Genomic DNA, 10605 nt, shown 5'->3' on the forward strand with positions numbered 1-10605 from the left:
CAACTGCGCAAACACCGCAACTGCAGACCAATAACTCTACATGCACGTCCAATACGTTTCCGCGAGAAAGTCAAATACCTCGGTGTCTGGCTGGACCGGAAATTACTCTGGGGGGACCACATACAACACATGACCAACTGAGCTAGCGCGAGGCTCAAACAGCTCTATCCTATGCTCAACAGGCGTAGCACACTGAACAGAAGGGTGTCGAGGTCCATGTACATGACACTTATCGGACCCCTGATGACGTACGCAGCTCCTGTCTGGGGATACGCTGCGCCTACACGCCTGCGCCGTCTGCAGCTCATACAAAACAAAGTACTCAAAATCATAAGCAATGCTCCACGATGTACACGCATAGCGGACCTTCACCGGGAATACCGACTTGAGACTCTCACGGAGGTAATCCACAAACTCACCACAAGACTATACAGAAACTCCAGACATTCGCAGAACCCGTTTATTCTGAATCTGGGGAACAACGACCACAACCATAGATGGAAACATAAAAGACCAAAAGACATACTTGTAAGGACATAACACCTATGGCCAAGCATACGCAAACATAACGGCACAGGCGAGCCCCTGTTAATCAGACGCCATTACTGGGTATCCAGCTGAAATACACTGCCGAATAACTGGCACCACACAGGGAAGCCGTACCGTACACTGCATGCAAACAAGCTGTACACATCCCCCATACAGTGAGATGATCTATGGCCGATCTTCCACTACTGTATAACGATCTTGATTGTTCCAGGAATGTAGCAGCTGCAGCAACTGGGACACATCGCCATCGCTTGTCACGGTAATGATGCATGATACCTACACTAACAAATCCAACCTTTCATGAGCTATCGCAGCTAGTAAGCCACTACTGCTCTTACTACCCATCCCACTGTCGCAGAGGTTTTTTTCCCACGGCACGAGCCATGGCACTTTTTTCCCTCTGCTCTTCAAATCGCTACCCTCACTCGCGTTTCGTCCACTATCTATCACCTGATGGACCGTGTTAATGCGCAGTCTTACCCAGACGCACGGACAACAACACAGCCCAGCATCCTGTGATCCACTTACTAGATAACTAACATGTTTTCGGAGGTGACAGTAGAACTTTTGGTCTGGTCACCACTTTGGTGCGGGCGTCGAGGGGCCCCATCTCGGTTCCAAAAAATTTTTAAGTGCCAAAGTGTTGGTTTATGAACTTGCTATTGCTGGTTATAAGGACAGTTCCAAAAACTTTGTGAGTGCACAAGTGGTGGTTTATGGACTTGCTATTTTATCCGCAAGACTCTTCAATGGTGATTGTGCACCTGAACAGTCGCAACAGAAGGCTGCTGGCAGTCTCTACGAGGACTACAGTGGGTCTGCATCTTTGATGGCCCACCAATACGATTATTTCTACAAGGACTGCAGTGGGTCTGCACCTCCGGTGGCCCACCAATACCATAATATCTACCAGGACTACAGTGGGTCTGCTCTGCGATGACCTACCTACCAATATTCTTCAACTTCGACTGACTCTGCTGTGGGTTTGCTTTGTTGTGGCCCATTAACTGTCTGCATGTCAAGAGTTAGCACTGTCTTTCCGATGGAAGGACAACACTACTTCTTCAAGACTGCAAGGAAATCCACTACTTCCGTGTGCATTTTATTTTACTGTGCAGACATTAAGAAATGAACGATCAGGACTGTCTTTATGGACTGTTAGAAAATTTTTGCTTTTGACCAACAGTGTATCAATAAGTGTGTGCATTTCATACGTTTGTTATCGTAATTATGAAAAAAATTTTTCAAATCTGTATTGGCCACTGCACAAAACAATTTGTAAAATTTTTGTGGGGAGCATGGGGGCTATGTAAGTAGGCTATTTAGGTTTGTATGTTGGTAACGCCACGTAGCGCTCTGTATGAAAATCACCGACTGTGCTGTGTGCAGTCTGTGGCTGATTTGCGTGTTGGAATATTGCTATTGTAGTGTTGGGCAGTTAGATGTGAACAGCGCGTAGCTGGATGACTGGATGTCATGAAGTGATATATATATATATATATATATATATATATATATATATATATATATATATATATATATATATATAATGACTTTTGAACACTATTAAGGTAAATACATTGCTTGTTCTCTATCAAAATCTTAATTTGCTGACTATGCCTATCAGTAGTTAGTGCCTTCAGTAGTTAGAATCTTTTATTTAGCTCTCAGTAGTAGCGCTCGCTGTATTTCAGTAGTTCGAGTAACCAAGATTTTTGTGAGGTAAGTGATTCATGAAAGGTATAGGTTAATGTTAGTCAGAGCCATTCTTTTGAAGGGATTATTGAAAGTCAGATTGCGTTGCGCTGAAAGTATTGTGTGTCAATTTAGTGTTGATCAGAATAAGAAAAGAGAGAAATGTCTGAGTACGTTCAGTTCTGCTCAGCTGTTTGAAAATCAAATAACGTAAGAGGTTTATCAGCACAATAATTCACTAATTTTTCTAAGGGGACGTTACAAACGTAAAAGTATTTGTTACCAAACCGGGAATTGCCCTTGAGGTCACTCAGCTACATTTTCACGTGCACAGGGGCCCTTTAAACTGACACAGCAGACGGTCTCGAGAACAGTTCGAAAACAGATAAGACTAACATTGCCCTCATAACGTTTAGGAAACAATCCTTGTAATTTTTTCAAAGCCACAATGAATTCTTCAAATTTCGCGTTTCCTATAATGGCAGTGAACTTAGGAATGGACTGTGTTTGTCAAGATATGTACCTTCTATAACACGATTTTCTTTTTAAATAATCCCTCATCAGCTCAGAAAGAAATTGTTTCTCATTTGCCAATGCGTTGCTGTAGGCAGTGCGCAGTCAAGTCCACTTAATATTTGAAGTCAGCAATTCAGTCCTGATGCTCTAATTTTCGTACCTGGGCTCCTTTTTCCTTAATAAATTCAATTGTAGCGAGACTGAAATCGAAAAATCGTTCCAACATATTTTCCAGTAATATATAAAGTCTCCATACTCTTCGCTCAGTTCCATCGGAACCAGTGGCAACTGACAGTGGTATAATGCGTTCTGCTTCAGAAACTTTACTATTCATACGATTAATATCTACACGTGCTGCATGCCTGCATATTTAGTACACACATCAAAAAAATTTTTGCATCACCCCGGTTCCCAGACCTCGTGAAGATAGACGTTGATTATGGATATTGCATCACAGACACAGTCCCTCTGACTGTTCACAGATGTTACTAAACCCGCCCAAAGATGTAAACAACCATGCATGAGCAGCGCCTATTTGACGAATTAGACGGAGGGGGTCCGATAGCCGATCAGTTCCAGTCATTCCACCACGAAGGAGGTACACGGCTCGTGTTGTCTGTAGTTCAACCATGCCTAGACCTTAATACCGAGGTTCGATCGCATCCGCATTGTTACTACGTGCCAGGAAGGGTTCTCAACAAGGGATGTGTTCAAGCGTCTCGGAGTGAACCAAAGCGATGTTGTTCGGACAGGGAGGAGATACAGAGAGACAGTAAGTGTCAATGACATGCCTCGCTCAGGCCGCCCAAGGGCTACTACTGCAGTTGATGACCACTACCTGCGGATTATGGCTCGGAGGAACCCTGACAGCAACGCCACGATGTTGAATAATGCTTTTCGTGCAGCCACAGGACATCATGTTACTACTCAAACTGCGAGCGGAAGGGTTTAAACTCAGAAGAGTTTTCCTGGAGTTAATCTGTAGAAATTCTGGACATGTGAGGAGTCTCATTGTCCTGCCGGAATTGCCTGACTCTGTCGGAATATTCAATGGACGTGAATGAATGCAGGTGATCAGGCTGGATCTTTACCTAAGTGTCACCTGTCAGAGTCGTATATAGACGAATCAGGGGCCCCATATCACTCCAACTGCACCCGCCCCACACTATTACAAAGCCTCCACCAGCTTGATCAGTCCCCTGCTGATATGTAGGGTCCGTGGATTCATGAGATTGTCTCCTTACCCTTACACGTCCATCTACTCGCTAAAATTCGAAACGAGACTCGTCTGACCAGGCAACATGTTTCCAATCATGAACCGTCCAATGTTGGTGTAGACGAGCTAGGTCCACACGCGGTCCGTCGTGATGTCATCAAGGGTACACTTGTCTTATATAGGCGTTTCCGAAAGCCCATATCGATGATGTTTCGTTGAATGGTTCGCACGCTGACCCTTGTTGATGGCCCAGCATTGAAATTTGCAGCGATTTGCGGAAGGGTTGAACTTCTATCACGTTGAACGATTCTCTTTAGTGGTCGTTGGTCCCGTTCTTGCTGGATTCCGGTGGCAGCGATGTCGGAGATTTGATATTTTACCGCATTCCTGATATTCACGGTACACTCGTGAAATGGTCGTACGAAAAAATCCCCATTTCAAATCTCGTAGATGCTATGTCCCAGTGCTCGCGTGCCGGCTATAACACCACGTTCAATTTCACTTAAATGCTGATAACCTGCTATTGTAGCAGCAGTAACCTGGCTAACAATTGCGCCAGACACTTGTTTTATATAGGCGTTTCCGATCGCAGCGCCGTTTTCTGCCTGTTTACATATATCTGTATTTGAACACACATGCCTATACCAGTTTCTTCGGCACTTCATTGTATAAGTGGGTAGATAAAAATGTTACATCGCATGCATTGTAAATGTACTAATTGTACTTTATTTCAGTGTTGTATTTGCAACTGTTGTGGGTGAGTGAGACGAGTAGCAAAATCGATGATGTAAAAACGCTGCAGTGGAATATTATCCAGATAATATACTGGAGGTGCACTGCGAAAAATTTGCTGACAACCTTTTAGCAACAAACGCAGAAGCTATCTAATTATTAAGCTGGCATGATTACGCCTGGTAGCGTTTCTATCAGTACTATGTCGGAGATTCAATGTTTTACTCGATTCCTGACATTCACGCTTGCTAAATGGTCGTACGGGAAAATCGCGCTTCATTGCTACCTCGGCGATGCTGTGTCCCATCTCGTGCGCTGACTATTAACACCACGTTTACACTCACTTAAATCTTGATAACCTGCCATTGTAGCAGCAGTAACCGATCTAACAACTGTGCCAGACACTCGTTGTCTTATATAGGCGTTGCCGACAGCAGCGCCATATTCTGCCTGTTTACATATCTCTGTATTTGAATACGCATGCCTATACCAGTTCCTTTGACGCTTCAGTGTACTATTAACCCCTATGACGAGCTGACTCACGGTATGTCGACCTAATCGCCCTCACGTCCAGGTGTAATAATATCGTAGTCGGCTAATACAGAGGACTGTCCAGGGGGATCGCTCCAGTAGAGAGGCAGACTCGTAAAAATACTGGCATCTACTACATCGAGAGCCATTTATTGACTGTAGGATATCACAATCCTTCCTTAACTGCAGAAACTACATTCAAGTGTGACGGATATCAGACCATTTGTAACCTCCCCCTTACTAATCGGCCTATCCTGATTGCGATATGAAACATGACCGTGGATCTTATGTATGCCTAATGGATTTTTACTAATTGGATAAGGCTATCTTTCCCGAAGAAATAATGCCGATGAGTAGTAGGGGATTGTACAACAGACCTTTCAGATGGAAAAGTCTACTAAAAATAAAAAGTAATTAAACCGAACAGGGCTATAATTTGGAAAAATGAAAGTTATTTTGTGCATTCGCTCACGAACAACACTGGACAGAAAAGGGGTACCACAGATCATGAATCCAAAAGTTACACTAATGAACGAAAAGGAAATGAGTAACGGTCGACAGCCCACTAGGGTAATTTGCATCCAAATTGCTCTACAAGATGATGTGCAAGAAAAACATGAATTATTAAACACTGACATGGGAACTGAAAGTTGTTACATTCTTTGACACTAATTTTAAGTGTGTATGTAGTGATAAAGAAAACTGAGAAGTCACTCTTATGTTATGTTAGCCCTTAAATTTTGAAAAAAAAGACAATCGAGTAACGATTTGAAAATATGCAATTAAACTGTATGTTAGAACTGAACTTCGTGACATGAACAATGACTTTCAGAGGCCACAACGTAACGTCATCAAAGAAATTTAGAAAAAAGCAAGAACTTTTACTTTGCAGTTACTTATTTTGCAAATTGGATTTAAAATTAATGTCTAAACAACTGAGCCTTTTTTACTGATTTGAACAGGAATAAAACCTAACAGAATACGTACCAAACCAAACAGCCATGTGCTCCAAGCTATATGTAAAATAAATAAAACTTCCGCACTCTTAGTTTGTGCATTTCTTTAGGTTTGGATTTTTTCCAGTGATTTATTCTCAAACTTGAAAAATGAAATTGCTTTACTTAACTCATATACTGAAGCCGCTATTTTACAATAGTTAACTGAAAGTAGACTGAGGCTAAAATTCTTAAAAGTTAAATTATTCATTAATAAACTGCCTACAACCATTCAAATTGTTTGTTATGACACTCGGTTAGCATATAAGGAAAAAAAGGAAGAAGGCCCCTTCTTGGTAACAATGTCTGTGGAGAATGAGGACACAATCGCTCTGAGCTCAACTGATTATTATTTAAATAAATTTTATCAATCAAATCACATTCAGTTGTGCTGATGGGTTAGCCGTTAATAGTTTCCATCAATGAAGTCTTACTTCAGTGCTGTGTATACGACGAAACTCGGAGCCGACGACGAATCTGTGTTTCTGGAACTGCTGCTGTTGTTGAAGACCGTAGCATCTCGTGGATCACGGCTAATTACAGGAATGGACAATCGTAATTAATACAGCCTCTTTCGCCCGTCCACAGACTGTGCTCCTGCCACTAGACATCTGGCCTGAGCGCGTACATGATGCCACTGAAATGGTACACTCTACTCTGAAAGCGTTAACACCACACGTCTGCACAGTACAAGCCCTGGAACCCGTCTCTCTCTCTCTCTCTCTCTCTCTCTCTCTCTCTCTCCACGCGCGCTCCGCGCAACATCTCCCTACCCCAGAGCTTATAAGTTTCACAGTAAGACACAGATAAATACAATGAAATGTCAACAGACTTCTATCTAAATTTACACATACAGTGAAGCAATGTCCTTACTTATTAAAAGAAAGTATTTAAATTACAAATATTTACATACAATTCAGCAAATATACACTGATAATGCAGGATGCGTAGCACCTGCTACCGATATATATATATATATATATATATATATATATATATATATATATATACATCGGTAGCAGGTGCTACGCATCCTACATTATCAGTGTTATATATATATATATATATATATATATATATATATATATACATCGGTAGCAGGTGCTACGCATCCTGCATTATCAGTGTTACACATTGTTCCAACTATCTGCAAAAAAACATATAAACAAAAGCAGAAGAATGTAATCATGCATAATAAAAGGGAACAAATTTCAATGTATACAAAAAGTTGTATAAAATTTTAAAAAACAATGTGAACTAATTACATACAGTGTAGTAACAAGATCACACAGAGTGATCGTAACTAATGAATAAAACTAATTACAATAATCGCATTGTCATTGAACATATAAGAGTTAAAATAACTAAACTATGTGGTTTCAGTCGTATGCGGTTAACAAAATTAAAATCGAGTTTTGTTACACTTGCTACAGTCGTACACAATGAAAGAGGAACAAATGCTAGTGCTTACGTACAATTACACCGTCTTTAAACAGATAAACTGTTAGAGACCGATTATGCAATATAACCGAAACTGTGACAACATAGGATTGTAACTAATGAATAAAGTTACTGAAAAAACCATGTTGTCATTGCGCATGTAAGAGGGTTAAAATAACTAAACTAAACAATGGTTTCAGTTGTATGTTGTTGATAAAATTAAAACCGAGTTGTGTTAATCTTGCTAAGATGTATTACGGAAAGACACTACAAAATTATATAAGGCGCATCTCGAAACCGTTTGAAATCAAGACAGGGGTGAGACAGGGAAATGGCCTGTCATCCATTTTATTTAATGCAGTTTTAGAGAAAATAATCAGGACATGGGACAAAGGAGTCAATGGGGTAAAGATGGGGAGACACAAAAATATAACCATCAACATAAAATGTCTGGCCTTTGCCGATAATATAGCCTTCATAACAAATAACACAAAGAAGCCAAAGAAGCCCTAAAGACACAACATGAAATCCCAGCCAGAACAGGACTACAAATTTCATATGACAAAACCCAGTACATGGACACAAAATCCACAGACAGAAACCCATTGGTAACATAGTATGGAAAGATAGCACAAGTAGAAAGTTTCAAATACTTAGGAGAGACTGTACATAAAACAGGACTAAATTCGACAGCCAATGAAGAAAGAGTTGCAAAGCTACAAAAAGTTTACAGACTTACATGGAACCATTACAAGAAAAGAAGTATTTCCGTTAGTGTCAAATTAAGACATTACAAAACAGTAGTCTTAAAAGAAGCTTTGTATGCCTCAGAATAGACAGTAATCAGGGGAAGAACGAAAATCAATGAATGGAAAAGCAAGAGAGGAAAATTCTGAGAAAGATCTCTGGGCCAGTTCAGAGACAGGGGATCAGGATAAAAAGACCGACAAAAGAACTGTACAAACAGACAGAGACAATTATAGACAACATCAGAAAAGGAGTGGCTGAATTATATGGGCGCTTTTGTACGATTAACTAAAATAAGCTGAACAAGAATATTTTTAACGTACTAATGTGTAATACGATGAAAACTAAACTGGGTAAAGGAAACCATGGAAGACCTCAAGAAACCAAATATCTCCACAGAGGAAATAACAAACAGTGAAAAATACAGAGAAAAATCAGGAAACAGAAGTTCGAGGAACCACTAAAAGAGAAGAAACCACGAAATAAATGGACAGAAGAGAGGAAGATGAAACACAGTGAATATATGAGAGGTTTTGGGAAGAAAAAAGAAATGGACAAAAAAAATTGCCTTGAAAATTGATGGTGTTTTAACGCTCTCCTAAATGGGGAATTAACGATAGTAATAATAAGGTGCAGTGAAATGAAAAGGAGCTTGAAGGAAAAAAGTGAGTGAATTGTTTATTATTTCATAAGTAATCACCATAATTGTTCATACATTTATCCCACTGTGAGACAAGACAGTCAGTACCTTCGTAGAAAAATGCTTGCGACTGCGTACGAAATCATGATTGTACAAGGGCGTGCACCTCTCCATCTGAAGCATATCGATGGCCACGAACGTCTTTCTTTAGGTGTCCAAAAATGTGTAAATCGCAAAAGAGTGGTGGGGAATGTATGGAGAATGTGTAAGAGCATCCCAGCGAAACCTTATCAGCATAACTCTCTCTTAGCAGAATAGAAAATGTACCAGTACAAGTATTCCAGTGATTGCATCGCTACATACATAAGTTCCATACTCAAAAAATATGGGTTTGGTCATGGGCAACAGACTGTCAGCTACTCCTATCGATATCTTTGTCACTGATGTGGAAAAAAAAATGTTTTAAAGTTATGTCCAGATATTTTACACAATAACTTAGCTAAGAAGTTTAACTTCATACCCCAAAATTATAACCACAGCAGAGATGGAAAATTGTGGACGTATCAGGTACTTGGGTCTCTCGTTAAAGAAAAGTGATGGAATACCGATCCCTGACATTTTCCGTAAACCTACCAGTGATGATATCACTATTAGTTGAGACTGGATTCCATTAGGAAAGTTGTGCACCACGACTACACAAGTATTGCAGACAAGAGTATGATCTCACTATTAGTTGAGCCTGGATACCATTACAAAATATGTGCACCACGACCACACAGCAAGTATTGCAAACAAGGAAAACGCCAGCATTAGTCATACAAACTTCAAACCGGTTTCTCTTACTGCATATCGATTTCAATTATAGAATGATCACCTTCACTGCAAGACTAATTCCTCACAATATTTCTTGCATGAATATATGAGTCCACTGTAGTTAGTGTTGCACTGAAGATGCTCACTCTGTGATTGAAATCGATAGGCAATGAAAAAAAGTTTTCAAATTTGTGAGACCAGTGTAGGAGTTTTCCTTGTTTGTCATTATTAGTACTGAATCATCTCATCCAGTTACTGTAACAGAGCTTCGTTTAGATCAGTGATTAATGGGTTCCTCAGATTGCCTCTTAATGATTATACAACTGAAGTTGAGTTGAGCACAGTTACACAGGTAGAGATAGCTAACAGTTTTAAAAGATGTAGTGCAATAAGGGTGTATGAAAAGATGAAATATAAATAGAAAAAAGAACATGAAAATAAATAACACCTAAAACGAATTTTATATTTCTTTCTCACAATATCCCACGTTCAAAGCGCATCACGGTACGTTAAAAATAATTAATTAAACATAGAATTTCGCACCGATAGGAATCTAGGCAACAGAGTTTCGTTCTATAGAAAGCAATAACAAATTTTCGAAATTGGAATGTATAAACTGAGGTATAGAGAGTATGGTAAATTATGCATAGGCCAGACTGGTAGGCATTTTTCCACCCATCTAACAGGAGTGCATTAGGGAACCATTTAAATTAGAAAAAGCAAAACCTTGA

The sequence above is a fragment of the Schistocerca nitens genome, chromosome 1, assembly GCF_023898315.1.
Source record: "Schistocerca nitens isolate TAMUIC-IGC-003100 chromosome 1, iqSchNite1.1, whole genome shotgun sequence".
NCBI lineage: Eukaryota > Metazoa > Arthropoda > Insecta > Orthoptera > Acrididae > Schistocerca > Schistocerca nitens.